General features: G+C 37.3%; 1 protein-coding gene across 7 annotated transcripts in view; it reads right to left on the reverse strand.

The window, feature by feature from the left end:
• Nucleotides 1-15,186, reverse strand: part of KIF2A (kinesin family member 2A) — a 68,521-nt gene that overhangs the window by 40,746 nt on the left and 12,589 nt on the right. Inside the window, exon 2 of one of the 7 annotated variants that reach the window (XM_055555084.1) lies at nt 4,172-4,362. The exons of 5 other annotated variants lie outside the window; for them this stretch is intronic. The gene's annotated coding sequence lies outside the window, so the exon portion shown is untranslated. Of the gene's footprint in view, nt 1-3,582; nt 3,647-4,171; nt 4,363-15,186 lie in introns of those variants that run through there. One more of the 7 variants, XM_055555083.1, reaches the window with a different exon arrangement.

Below are 15,186 nucleotides of genomic sequence, written 5' to 3' on the forward strand. Positions count from 1 at the left end.
GAACAGAAGAACAAACACCTGAATTCAAGGCACCTTTGCCCCAGTGATAAAAAAAATAACAAACATATGAATTCTACATTTCAGGATTTTCTAATCTTTAAAATTAAGATGGTTACTTAAGGTTGCTATTGGTGTTATTTAATTTGCCATAAAACCTCATATATTTATTTGTAAAAAACAAGTTTTACATGTTGACAATTGCCTTTTGGTCGTTGAAAACAGGATCCTATTATATGTAGTTCACAGCTGATTTCACAGCAGCTGTGAGGCTAAGAAATGCCAGCAACCAATTAGGCTGGCATAAACCTTGTCTAGCATATAAAGCATAATTTGGTTGCAAATGTAGAAGGCAAGAGCTAAAATAAAACATCCAAGAGTACTAATAAAATATCATTACAAGTATGTAAATGTATGAATATTTAAAATGCTAACAAATATACATATATTATTAAAAGGATAGAGTGGTAGAACGTAAGGAAAATTATGAAAAAGCGACAATTCAAACCCATGCTTAAAAAAAAAAAAAGTTGCAGCTGTTTTTGACATACCTAGGATTACAAACTCCATGCTTTTTTTTCCTATTTCTAATTACCCTAATCACAGAGTTTGATTACATGAGTATACATGCAACAAGTCCTTCAAGTAAACATCATTTTTATCAGTCCATCTTGAGCTGTTTATGTGAAATTTTCTTTTCATATTTCTAAAGTAGGAAGATGCAAATACACATTTCAAAACTGAAACATGAAAGAGTAACACAACTAATATGATTAGTAGAAATAAACCTTGGACGGTAATGGTTTACAATGGCAACTGACAAACCCTTAAAAGTTAATATCTGTTTTTGTTTAAAGTTTGATAAATTTAAAAACATGACAAAAATCAATGCTTTATAAATATCATTAGTTTAAAATATTTTAAAAACATTTTACACAAATTTTGGATAAACTAGTAGTCACTGATCATTCATGTGAAAATGAAAGGAAAACAAATCTAGCTTATATGCTAATAATTTTAAATAAATAGTGCTCCAGTATATCTATTCTTGGTAAAACATCTAGTAACCTCCTCAGTTTTCAATAGAACACCACTGCATAATTTGAAAGGCTCTTCTTTTTACACTGACTTTTCAAAAAATGGCAATAGAAACTATCTACTCTCTGCAAGCAGGGACTAAAGTATAAATATCCATACCAGGAAAAACAAAAAATTAAATATTGCTCTGAATCATAAAATCACACATTCATAACAAGTGCTGGGCATAATATTGTTTCCAGACGATGAGTAAAACGCATATGCTTACTCAATTCAAAGTAGTTGGTAAATAAATATTTGAAAGAAGCACTTTCTTCCAAGTCAGTTCCTACCAGAAGAGAATCCTGATAAATCTTCTTAAAACACATTAAATTCAAAACATTTGAAGCCTCATATCATGTGATTAAAATCTGTCTTAAACAGGTTTCTTATTATTTCTAAATTTTGTACAAAATATTGATTCCAGTACAATAAATCACCTGTTATGTTCAGCTAAAAGAGCCAGTGCCAGCATAGAATGCAAATCTGAGTGCATCTTTTCAAGTAGAATCATAGCAAAACATGTCATGTTAATTAACTTCTGTTATCTAAGAAGATATGTTTTAAAGCTGTCTTTTAAAACATACAATTCCTTTCTTCAACTTATTAAAAAGATGCTCTTTCAGGAACATAATGATATTTCAGTGGGAAAAAACTGGGAAAAACGGAGATTTCCAAAGTGCTGCTTTAAAATAGAAAGACTAGATTTGACAAAGGATGTTACTATGAGCACTATTTAGAAAAATGTTAAATGCAAATATCCATACATTATTTTTTATCTTGCCAGCTACTGCAAAGCTATTGATAAATTATTTATATTCTCTCCAACAGTAGATGTCAATCTGTTCCTAGATGCCACCAACCAATAAATGAGGACAGAAAAAAAAAATCTGGTGATTTTTCAGGGATCATTATAGCAGATCCAGTAGAAGTCAAACTCCCAAACTCTGATATCTAGGTTTCCTAAGCTAATCTAAGCAGTGATGAAAAGAATCCTTAATGAGGACTATGTAAGCATCACACCTTCTTCAGCAGCTCTGGGCGAACAAGGAGCCATTAGAGAAGGGCACAAATAAAGCCTCAGCTGACACCGCAACAGTGCTGCTGCTGTTCAGTGAATCCCTGGGGAATGTGGCTTTGCCAAACACAGGACCTTTTTGTTGTGGTTTATCACATTTAAGATGTTACTGTTTATAACTAAATTCAAAAGTTCTAGCATTTCCTTTCTTAGACTTTAAACACAAAGCTGGAATTCTGACACAATTTTAAACGCAAAATTGCGTTTACCCAACAAAATTTGTGTTACCCAAAGCTGTAGCTTTGAAAAGTGGGAATGGTACAGCTAAGAATTTTCATACAGAAAATAACAACTTAAAAATGGGACAAACCTCATTTAACTGTAAACAAACTACAAAATTTGCACTTCTTACCTCATCTGTCCATTGTTTTTGAAAAGGCATGTGAAAATTCAACACTGCTCAGTTTCTCTGGGCTGACAGGGAACTTCCAATCTAGTTGGGTTTTTATGGAAATGCTTCAAACACACTGCACACTAACAATTTGGGTAAAATTATCACTTAGAAGAGCCCACCGTGCAGATTTTTAGGAAATTTCCATCCATTTTTATCCACAAGGATAATAATAAAAATGTCACAAAGGGGCCATGACTCCATTAAATAGTATTAAATCACTGCAGTTTTTAAATCACTGCAGTTTTCTAACATTATGTATGCTGCATATTTGGGGTTAGGGGAAGAGAGGGTTAAAAAATGTCCAAAACCATTAATAAAGAAAACATAAAAACTGAATTTCTAAAATCACAATAAGTTACCTGATTATGATGCTAACTGAACTAGTGAAAATTTAAACAAACAAACCTTGGAAAACTGCATTAAATAAAGGCATGGAGTATATTAACTAATGTTGAATAACTAAATAAATCTCAACACATTTTAATTAAAGGTCATTCGCATAGGTGACAATATCCAAAATACATCCTTCTTCATTTGTTTATAACAATAAAAGATTTGTGAAGTTTTAAAAGTGACGGTGTTAAAATAACATGTTGCTGATAGTTCAAAATTTTTCAGGATATGTGCTCCCGAAGCAAGCACTAATCCAAAGCTGTGAAGAACTACTTTCATAGATATCTGCTGCATATATTGAGCAATGCTACCTAATTGCTCCCTGGCTTAAATTCCAATTTACTCAAAAGAGAATTCCATGCCAATATAGCTGCATTAGTCTGTGAACTTTTTTTATCTACATACACATATCATCTTCTCTCATGCTTAACTACATTCTAACAAGAGCTAGGGATATTCTTGGATGCTTTTCAACAGTTTTCAAAAGCAGTAACCCAGGCAATGTAGATTTGTACATGTATTTATTAACAGATTTAAACATAACTAAGAAAGCTGCTGAAAACATTATAAAATGTTTGACCATCTCTACAGTTTTTCACCTATACTCCTAACTTTCATTAGGGAATTTAAGGTGATGAATCACCTGAATTCAGGTGATGGAGTGCAATAAGTGCTTTGCAGATGTGATAATGTGAACACCAAGCGGACTCAAGCAGACTGGTAACTTTACAATCTGTAAAAAAAAAACAAAAAACACACACAAAAAACACCTGTCACCCTGCCAAAAACCCCAAAACAAAAATACCACCAAACCTCTCACGGATAAAAAGAGGCTAAACAATCTGAATATTCCACTAGGAGGCAAATCTTACGTGATTCTTATAACACCTGGAAGAGAAAACTTGCTACTGGCTCTAGAAACAGCAATACACTCCAACACTAGAAGAGAATGTGGGAAATACCTATCCAAGACAAATAATGGTATCTAACTTAAACATTAAAAACGGCTACAGATGTAATAGAAAGCTTAATTGAAAATGCCAAGCCTTTATTAAATTACTCATCACTGAAAATGAACCAGTTTAATTTTAAAAGTCACAGTCTTAACCACTATACAAAAAAGTCTTCTTTGGTGCAACACTGTCTTGCTGTGGTTTTAAACAGTGGTCCAGATTCAGAATGTCACCCATAGATCCTCTGCTATGGACTGAATTGTGTTCCCCATGCCCCACCTTCAAATTCACACGTTGAAGTTCTAAATCCCAATGAGATGGTATTTGGAGATGGTGTCTTTGGAAGGTAATTAGGGTTAGATGAGGTCCGAGGGCAGGGTCCTCACGTTAGGAGGATGTATGGTTTTGCAAAGGGTTAAGGGGAGATGTTCCCTTGCCACCATATGAGGACACAGTGAAAAGACCGCCACCTGCAAGACAGGAAGAATACCCTTACCAGGAATCCAATCGGCCAGCACCTTAATCTTGGTTGGATTTTCCAGCTTCAAGGAGTGTGAGAAATAAGTAACTGTTGTTTAGGCCACCCACTCTATGGTATTTTGTTAAAGCAGCCCATGCAGACTAATATATCCTCTTTCAAATGGTAAAAGACATAATCAGGCAGTACGAATACAAAGATAAATAAGGCACATTCTCTGCTCTGTGCCAAAATCTCAACCTCTAGTTGCAATGTCACTACTTCCTCCAGGAATCTGTCATCGCAATCTCTGCTCCACTCTACCTATGGAAGCCTATGATGGTAGTGGCCCTGATCCAAGGAAATGTCTACTCTCAATGCCTGGTCAATGGGGATTAAGAAAACAGATAATCACTCCTTTAAACTCTTTTACCAGTAAGGTAAAATGTGGAATAGTAAATTCGGTGTGGCCAGAGTAAAAGGTATATAAAGAAAAGTAGAGTCACAGAAGAACATAACACATAAACAGAGTATATGTAGTATTAAAATTTCATGGCAAAGTATGACTAGGTGTGGGGGAAAAATCTAAAATGGCTCTTTGGAGAGGAACAATAATGAAAAAACTATCAAATAATGATAGTATTTGAAAAACACTAATATAGATAGTATTTAAGGCAAGGAAAGCAGACATGACCACCAAAAGAACAAAGGTAGATGTCTATAGATCTTCCATGCATAGAGTCAAGGACATAATGAGATACCAGCAAAGGAGACTAAGAAGGTGCCAGAGACTTTCTTCAAAGCCACCCAGCTAAGTTGCCTCTGAGTGTAGCCACTGAAAAATCTCTACATTCCCTAACTTAGCCAGAGAGCTGAGTCCATTGATTTTTTTAGGTCCTTTACTATGCTCAGCTTTTAGAAAGACATAAGTGAAAAAAGCACAGGCATTTGTTTTTTGAAATCAATGAGGTACTACCAGATATAAGGTTATAAGAGCGGTAAAAAATTGTCAGAAAAAAAAAAAGAAAACTCCAAAGAATCAAGTCCTAAAAGTCAAGTTAAGAAGGTATTTCAAGGATGAGAGAATGAGTCAGCTGTGTCAAATGCTGTTAACAGATCAAGTAAAATAAAAGCAACGCCTGAATGTGAAAGTGGGATTAAGAGTTACCATTTTTTCAGATGAGAAAAATAACAGTCCAACATGTTGATGGAAATAACTTGGTACAAAAGAAAATATTGATGATACAGCACAAAGAACTGATGAAGTAGTAATTTTGGGCAAGTAAATGGAGATAAGATCTAGTGCACAAGTGTAGGAAAGAGCTTATCCACGGCAAAGGAAGGAAGGAAGATTTACAGGTGCAGGTACTGGTACTTGGGTAGATGGTAGGTTTGTAAAAGTTCTTTCCTGATTGCTTGTATTTCTCAGTGGTGAAATGGCAAGCGAGGTCATCTGCTCTGAGTGTGGGTAAGTAAATAAACACTAAGGACTTTATGACAAATCAGCTAGGAAAGAATGAATGGGCTAGAGATATGACTGCTTATTCAAAGGGAAGTAATCGTAAATTTAAATTGTGACTAGTTAGCATAATTATGATTTTCTCCCCTCCAGTCATTGTCAAACAATCTAGAAGGGGAAGGAGGTTTAAAGCATATATAAGGGAATAATTTGAGGTTCTGCTAATCAAAAGAGGGGACAAGGGGGTTTAAGTTACACATATAAGGGAGTGTTCATAAGAAAGTTAAGTGAGGACATGAGGGAAAGATAGGAACAATAAAAAAGTAGTAGGATTATAAATGCTGTGGGGTCAAAAGATCAGTTGAGTCAGGATATGAGAGGGAATATGCTGGAAAGACAGAAAGGTGACTGAAAACTGGGATGCTTGAAACTGAGATTGTGGAGATGTCAGGAATGTGATGACCTAAGGTGAAGGGCAAGATCACTGGAAGGAAGAAAGGGGAGAGGAAGGGAGGGGAACCGAGGAGATGGGAGGGAACGAGGAAACAAGCTCAAAGAACCAAGAGGAGAGGGTACTAGAAAGATCATCTATATGTGAATGACGCAATTACCAAATACTATGATAGGAAGGGCACAGGAGAGAGTAACAGGAGCAAAAATCTTCAAGGAATTAGGGAAGTTGGCAATGTCTCAAGTTTCTATCTCGGAAAACCAGGTATATGGTGCTTCCATCAACCAATTTAGTGAAGTATTAGTCACTCAGTCATGTCCAACTCTTTGTGACCCCAGACTGTAGCCCACCAGGCTCCTCTTGTCCATGGAATTCTCCAGGCAAGAATATTGGAGTGGGTTAGCCATTGCCTTCTCCAGGGGAATCTTCCTGACCCAGGCATTGAATCTGGGTCTCCCTCATTGCAGGCAGTCTTTACCATCTGAACCACCAAGAAAGCTACCAGGAATCAATATAAGGAATACAGAAAATACAGAAATCTGGAGATAAAGGCAATGGATTCCATTTTTGACCACTTTAATTAGAAATATCAGAGGAAGTCCATATGGTAATATTTGGAAGTTGGATCTGAAACTAAAGAGAAAGATTAGGTTTAGGGGGGCATTTTAAAAAAGTTTTTATTTAAAAAATTTAAATCTATTACGAAAATTTGTTATTGTTCAGTTGCTAAACCATGTCCAACTCTTTGAGACCCCATGGACCGTAGCATGCCAGGCTCCTCTGTCCATGGAATTTTCCAGACAAGAATACTGTGTGTAGCCATTTCCTTATCCAGTGGATCATAGCAGATCAGGAAGCCATCTCTCCTGCACTGGCAGGTGGATTCTTTACCACTGAGTCACCAGGGAAGCCATTATGAAAATCACAAACATACAGATACCATTCATTCAGCTCCATTAATTTTACCAAATGGCCAATTCTATTGCCATTCCTCCCACCACCAATTTTGAAGCAAATCCCAGATATCATATCAATTTATCTATTTTTACTTCAGTATGTATGGAGATATAATTTATGGGGTTTTCACATTCTCTTTTTAAAAGGAAATTCCTTCTTATGAATTTACTTTTTCTCTCCTCCCAGATGATTTAGTACAGCTAAAAGGGTTTTAAATAAATCGAACTACATGCCATTGATCTGTTTAAAAATAATATTAAGGATATGATCATGAGAGAAACCAAACCAAAATAAATCACCTTTACCACAGTTCAAGTTTAAACTCTACTTCCCACATCTCTCTATGCTTGATTTTGTGCTTACTAAGGTTCCGCTTAACCCTCGACATACTATATCACATACGCATATCTACACATATTATAGGAATCTTTCAACTCTGGTAACAAAGACAGCTGACTTCACAATTAGGATTCCAATGTATCAAAAAACCTTATTCATCTCATATCAAAAAAAAACTGCAGTGTACTTGCTGACAATGCTAAATTAATCTGCTCTCTGTTAAAAGATCAAGACTGAGTGTTAGGATCAAAGCAGAACATACGTAAATATTCCAGGTGATACAGGGCAAGAAAAGGACTACAGAAGTAAGAGGACACACAAGTGGATCACATTTTGATTTAGGCAATGGCTTCTTAGATATAACAAAAGCAGAGCAACAAAAAAAGACAGACTGGACTTCATCAAAATTCAAAACTGTTGTGCTTCAAAGGATACTAATCAAGAAAGAGAAAAGGCAACCCATGCGATGGGTGAAAATATCTGCAAAGCACATATGTGGGAAGAAAACACTATCTAGAATATTTACACAACTTTTACAACTCAACAATAAAAAGATAAATAACCTAATTTTTTAAGTGGGCAAAGAATTTGAAGAGATTTCTCCAAAGAAGATACACAAGTTTTGGCAAAGATGTGGAGAAACTGGAACCCTCAATTATTATTGGTTAGAGTGTAACATGAAAATATGGAAAACAGCATGGCAGTTCCTCTAAATGTTAAACATTAGTTACCCCATGATTCAGCAATTCCACTCATAGGTATAAATATATATACCCCAAAAAACTAAAAATATTATGTCCACACAATAACTTGTAGGTAAATGCTACTCACAATAGCAAAAAAAAAAAAAGTAAGCAATTCAAATACCAATTGACGATTGAATAAGTAAAATGAATTATTATTCAGACACAGATAAGAATAAAGTGTCGAAACATACTATAACATGGATAAATTCTGAGCATGGATTATGCTAAGTGAAAGAAGTTAGACATTAAAGGTTGCATATTGAACGATTCTATCTATATGTAGGCTCTTCCCTGGTGGCTCAGATGGTAAAGAATCTCCCTGCAATGCAGGAGACCCAGGTTCAATCCATGGGTCAGGAAGATACACTGGAGAAAGGAATGGCTACCCACTCCAATATTCTTGCCTGGAGAATTCCATGAACAAGAGGAGCCTGGCAGGCTACGGTCCATAGGGTCACAGAGACGGACGTGACTAACAGTTTTACTTTTTGGGGCTACCCTGGTGGCTTAGATGGTAAAGAATTTGCCTGTAACGCAGGAGACCCAGGTTCAATCCCTTGGAGAATGGTTCCCTACTCCAGTCTTCTTGCCTGGAGAATTCCAGGGACAGAGGATACTGGTGAGCTACATACAGTCCATGGGGTTGCAAAGAATTGCACACGACTAAGCAACTAACACTAACACACCTATATGTAATGTCCAGAACAGGCAAATCCATAAAGACAGAAAGCTGATTAATAGATGTTGGGGGCTGAAGTGAAAGAGAATGCAGTGACCACTAATGGACTACTAAAGGGTATAGGTTTCTTCTCTGGGGTGATACAAATGTTCTGAAATCAGACAGTGATAACAGTCACACAACTTTGGAATATACTTAAAATCACTGAACTGTACACTTTTAAATGGCAAATTTTCCCCCTTTACCTGGAAGTTTACTTTTTTCCCTTTTATTTACAGAGATATAATTGACATATAACATTATATTAGTTTCAGGTGTACAACATAATGATCTGTATCTACTGGGATATGATCACCACAATAAGTTGACATCTATCACCACACACAGCTACAATTTTTTTCTGGTGATGAGAATAGTCTTAGCAATTTTCAAATACACAATAAAATTTTAACTAGTCACCATATTGCATATTATATCCTATAATTTACTTATTTAATAATTGGAAGTTTGTACCTTTTGATCCCCTTTCTCCCATTTTCCTAACCCTCAAACCCTTCTACCTCCCACTTTAAACAACTATCAATCTATTTCAGGCACATGAGTTAAATTTTTTGTTTTGCAATTTCATATATAGGTGAGATTATATGGTATTTGTCTTTCTCTTTCTTACTTCACTTCACATAATGCCCTCAAAGACTATCCATGCTGTTGCAAAAGTTAAGATTTCATTCTTTTTTACAGCTGAATATTCCATTGCGTATATGAAGACACACACACACCGCCCCCGCCCCTTGTATCTTCTTTATCCATCCATCCACTGATGGACACTTAAGTCAAATTTATGCATTGGCTATTATAAATAATGTTGCAATGAACATGGAAAATGCAGATATTTTTCCGAGACAGAACTTTGTTTCCACTAAATACCCAGAAATAGAACTGTTGCATTATATGGTAGTTTTATTTTTAATTTTTTGAGGGACCTCCATAATGTTTTTCATAGTGGCCACACCAATTTTGTTGTTGTTCAGTTGCTCAGTCGTGTCTGACTCCTCCTATGGATTGCAGCACGTCAGATTTCCCGGTTCTTTACCATCTCCTGAGCTTGCTCAAACTCATGTCCATCAAGTCAGTGATGCCATCCAACCTCTTGTCCTCTGTCAGCCCCTTCTCCTCCCGCCTTCAATCCTTCCCAGCATCAGGGTCTTTCCCAATAAGTCGGCTCTTCACATCAGGTGGCCAAAGCATTGGAGCTTCAGTTTCAGCATCCTGAATATTCAGGACTGATTTCCTGTAGGATTGGTTTGCTTTCCTTGCAGTCCAGGGGACTCTCTTCTCCAACACCACAGATCAAAAACCACAATTCTTCGGCATTCACCTTCTTTGTGGTCGAACTCTCACATCTATACATGATTACTGGAAAAACCATAGCTTTGACTAGACAGACCTTTGTCTGCAAAGTAATGTTTCTGCTTTTTAATACGCTGTCTATAGATCTGTCATAGCTTTTTTCCAAGGAGCAAGCATCTCTAATTGCATGGCTGCAGTCACCACCTGCAGTGATTTTGGAGCCCAAGAAAATAACGTCTCTCAGTCTTTCCATTGTTTCCCCATCTATTTGCCATGAAGTGATGGGACCAGATGTCATGATCAAGTTTTTTGAATGTTGAGTTTTAAGCCAGCCTTTTCACTCTCCTCTTTCACCATCATTAAGAGACTCTTTAGTTCCTCTTCACTTTCTGCCATTAAGAGTAGTGTCATCTGCATATCTGAAGTTATTGATATTTCTCCTGGCAATATTGATTCCAGCTCGTGTTTCATCCAGCTCAGCATTTTGCATGATGTACTCTGCATATAAGTTAAATAAGAAGGGTGACACTATACAGCTATGATGTACTCCTTTCCCAATTTAGAACCAGTCCATTGTTCCATGTCCTATTCTAACTGCTGCTTCTGGACCTGCATACAGGTTTCTCAGAAGGCAGGAAAAGTGGTCTAGTATACCCACCTCTTTAAGAATTTTCCAGTTTGTTGTGATCCACACAGTTAAAGGCTATAGCGTAGTCAATGAAGGAGATGTTTTTCTGGAATTCTCTTGCTTTTTCTATGATACAACAGATGTTGGCAATTTGACCTCTGGTTCCTCTGCCTTTTCTAAATCCAGCTTGAACTTCTGGGAGTTCTCGGTTCACATACTGTTGAAGACTAGCTTGGAGAATTTTGAGCCTTACTTTGCTAGCATGCAAAATGAGTGCAATTGTTCGATAGTTTGAACACTCTTTGGCATTGCCCTTCTTTGGGATCGGAATGAAAACAGACCTTTTCCAGTCCTGTGGCCACTGCTGAGTTTTCCAAATTTGCTGGCATAGTGAATGCAGCCCTTTAACAGCATCATCTTTTAGGATTTGAAATAGCAAGTCTGGGTAAGTCTTTTGTGGAGTCACTGCTCCTTTCTCCTGGGTCAGGAAGCACACAAGGTTTTCTTGTGCCCTCTAAGAGTCTATTTCCCCAGTCCTAGGGAAGTTCTGCAATCAAATCCCACTGGCCTTCGAAGTCAAATTCCCTGGGGGTTCTCAGTCCCTTTGTAGGATCACCAGGTTGGGAAATCTGTTGTGGGTCCTCGAACTTTTGCAATAATGCGAGAACTTCTTTGGTATAATTATCATCAAGTTTGTGGGTCGTCTGCTCGATGGCTTTATAGTGGAGCTAATGATGACCTCCTCCAAGAGGACTTCACGCCATAGGCCATGCCACCCAGGTCTGCTGCAGCCAGAGCCCCTGTCCCCGAGGTAGGTCACCGTTGACCGGTGCCTCCGCAGGAGACACTTCAAACACTCAAAGGCAGGTCTGGTTCAGTATCCTGTGGAGGTCACTGCTCCTTTCCCTGGGTCCTGGTGTGCACAAGGCTTTGTTTGCACCCTCCAAGCGTCTCTGGTGGGTCTAAGATTTGACTTTAAACACAATTCGCATAGTTAATTTTATAACATTTTAATTACCTCAAAAGGATACCCTTTTATCCTCAAAACAGTACCCTTTTATCCTTAGCTATTACCTCCCCATTCCTCCAATAATCACTAATAATCATAAGCAATCACTAGTCTTTTTGTCTCTATAGAGATTAAGTTAATTGATTCTGGTCTAAAATAATCAGACAATTTACTTAAGTGAGTTAACCAAGTACAAACTGATAGAAATATAGGCAAATAATTCATTAGTATAATCTATTTAACTGTGCTCAGAGTTTGAAAAATCCCAATTCTTTAGTAAGGCTGTTCAAGTTTATTGGGTTAAAAACAATAATGTCCATTTTTCAAATTTTTTAATTAAAAAAATCACTTTCTGCTCATATCAGACACAATACACGAAATCTTGTTTTTTTTTATACTGGCTTTCACAACACAAGAACTTGAGTGTTTTTCATTATATGTCCAGATCTCATAAACACTACCTGTTACCTTCTATGGGCCATTTAACTTGAGAAAAAAACATTCTCTAGGCCCAGTATGAATTCCATGATCCAAGCTAGCAAAGCTCAAAAATATATTTTTGTATCCTGTATGGACAGGGGTATGAGGAAACAGGCACGCTTGCAAACAAGAAGGTAAATTCACATACTCTTTATGAAAGCAAACTGGCAAGATCTGTCAACTTTTAAAATGTACAATTTTCCAGCGATCATCCATCCTTTTAGGACTTTATCTTACAGATATAATCATGCATGTAAAAAATGACGTAAGTTCAAGGTTATTCAGTATAGTACTAGCTGTACAATAGCTACAGAATGGGCATAACCTTTAGTGGCATATTAAATCACTAATAAAATACAGCTATGAAAAAGAATAAGTAAGTGAGGTAAGTCAGAGGAAGACAAACATCACATGCTATTGCTTATAGGAATCTAAAAAAACCTGATACAAATGAACTTATTTACAAAAAAGAAACAGACTCAGAGAAGGAACTTATGGTTACCATGGAGGAAAGGGGGGACAGTGCAGAATGGGAGTCTGGGATTGACATGTATGCACTACTATATTTAAAACAGATAACCAACAAGGACCTACTGGATAGCACAGGGAACTCTGCTTACTTAATATTCTGTAATAATCTAAATGGAGAAAGAATCTGAAAAAGAATAACACACTTGAAACTAACACAACTATACTCCAATATAAAATAAAAATTAAAAAAAGAAAAATAATTGTTATTTACATACGCAAAGGTTCTCCAAGAAATTGTTATTATTAAATGAAAATAAAATCACGAAGCAGGGCTTCCCTGGTGGTCCAATGGTTAAGGATCCACTCACCAATGCAGGGGACAAAGGTCCAATCCCTGCTCCAGGAAGATCCCACCTGCTTCAAGGCAACTAAGCCCATGTGCCGTAATTACTGAGCCAGCGCTCTGGAGCCCGTGAGAGCCACAGCTATCAAATCCACTCGCTGCAACTACTGAAGCCCACTTTCCCTAGAGCCTGTGCTCTACAAGAGAAGCCACTGCAGTGAGAAGCCTATGCACTACAACTTGCCCCAACCAGAGAAAAGCCTGTGCAGCAATGAAGGCCCAGCACAACCAAAATTAAGTAAATAAATTTTTTAAAAAAGCGATGACATTTGGGACTTCACTAGCAGTCCAATGGATAAGAATCCAAACTCCCAATGCAGGGGACCGAGGTTTGATCCCTGCTCAGGGAACTAAGATCCTACATATTGCAACTAAGCCTGTGCGCTGTTCTGAGTCTCTGTACTGAGTCTAGAGAACCCCTCTCACCCCACCTAGAGAAGCCTTCCGAGCAACAAAGAGGCTGTGTGCTGCAATGAAGACCTAGCACAGCCAAATGAATAGATAAGAAAAGCAATGACACGTACTGAGTTAAGTCATATTCTTAATACCTGGAGGATGAACACAAATCGACTCTTATCAGAATGTCAAAATCTGAATAGACATAGTGACAGAATAGCACAGCTAGAGAGTTATTCCTTTAATTAGCAAATAGATCATTTATTAAGTATATAGAGGTCCTGTGCTAGGCACTGTGGATATGACAAAACTGGAGTATGACCAGAGACAATAGAACACGTAAGACCGTCCTGATTGTTCTGACAGAGTAAACAGGCGGATTCAGAGAACATAAAGCAGGGGACCAATCCCGGTCTAGGAATCAAAGAAGGATGAAATGTTTAACAGAGACAAAAAGGAGCAACAGCAGTTAGATATGTTAGGTACAAATTCTAAGAGTTCAGTGTGTCTGGAGTGCCTCAGGTCAGTGGCAAGGAATGACAGTGGAGAGGAAGGCAGACGGTTCAGCGTATACAGTAACCTATGTTACAGACCTGGGCTTTACCCAAAGTGTAATCAAGATAGAGAAAGTTATTTAAAAGTTTTAAGTAGGTGCTCATGTTTGAAAGGTCATCCTGAAAGAGTAACCAAACCATAGGTAGAGAGACCTTAGGTTATGAATTTGTGGCAGATGAGACATAATGCTAGCCTGACCAAAGTATAGTAGAGGGTTGGGGGGAAAAGTGTATGGACTGAAGAAGCACTTAAGCAGTTAAATCAAGAGAACCTGATGATAGGATAGGAGGTTAAGAGAGACGAGGAGTCAAGAAAGATAGCTAGGTTTCTGACTGGGGCAACAGGGTGAATGAAAGTGATAAGAGATACTGAACAAATAGATCTGGGGAACAGGTAATAGGTTCAATTTTGGACATGCTGAATTTGTGGTATTTATGAGCTATCCAAGTGGAAATAATCAGTAACGCATTAGACATACAAATAGTACAGGTCTTCAGCTAGTCTGAGGTGAGGAGGAGCATTAAGTTCATCCAGAGAGAATACTGTGCAAGTACTGCAGTGTTAGGACCAAGCCCTGAAGAACACCAACAGTTAGAAACTGGACAGTGAAAGATGCATCTTCGTAAATTAAGAAGGAAAGGTATGAAGGGTAGGAAGAAAATAAGTTTTATTTACTTTTACTTTAGTTAAGAAATGGCTCTTAATTAACCCAGAAGAGCAGGGAGGGTTTTTAGTTTTACACCAAGAATTTTTCAATTGCACTGTAGTTGATTTACAATATTGTATTAGTTTCAGGTGTACAGCAAAGTGATTCAGTTATACATACATATTCTTTTTCAGATTCTTTTCCATTTTTAGGTTATTATAAGACACTGAATATAGTTTCCTGTGCTATACAGCAAATCCTTGTTGTT

Source organism: Bubalus kerabau, chromosome 18, assembly GCF_029407905.1.
Source record: "Bubalus kerabau isolate K-KA32 ecotype Philippines breed swamp buffalo chromosome 18, PCC_UOA_SB_1v2, whole genome shotgun sequence".
Lineage (NCBI taxonomy): Eukaryota > Metazoa > Chordata > Mammalia > Artiodactyla > Bovidae > Bubalus > Bubalus kerabau.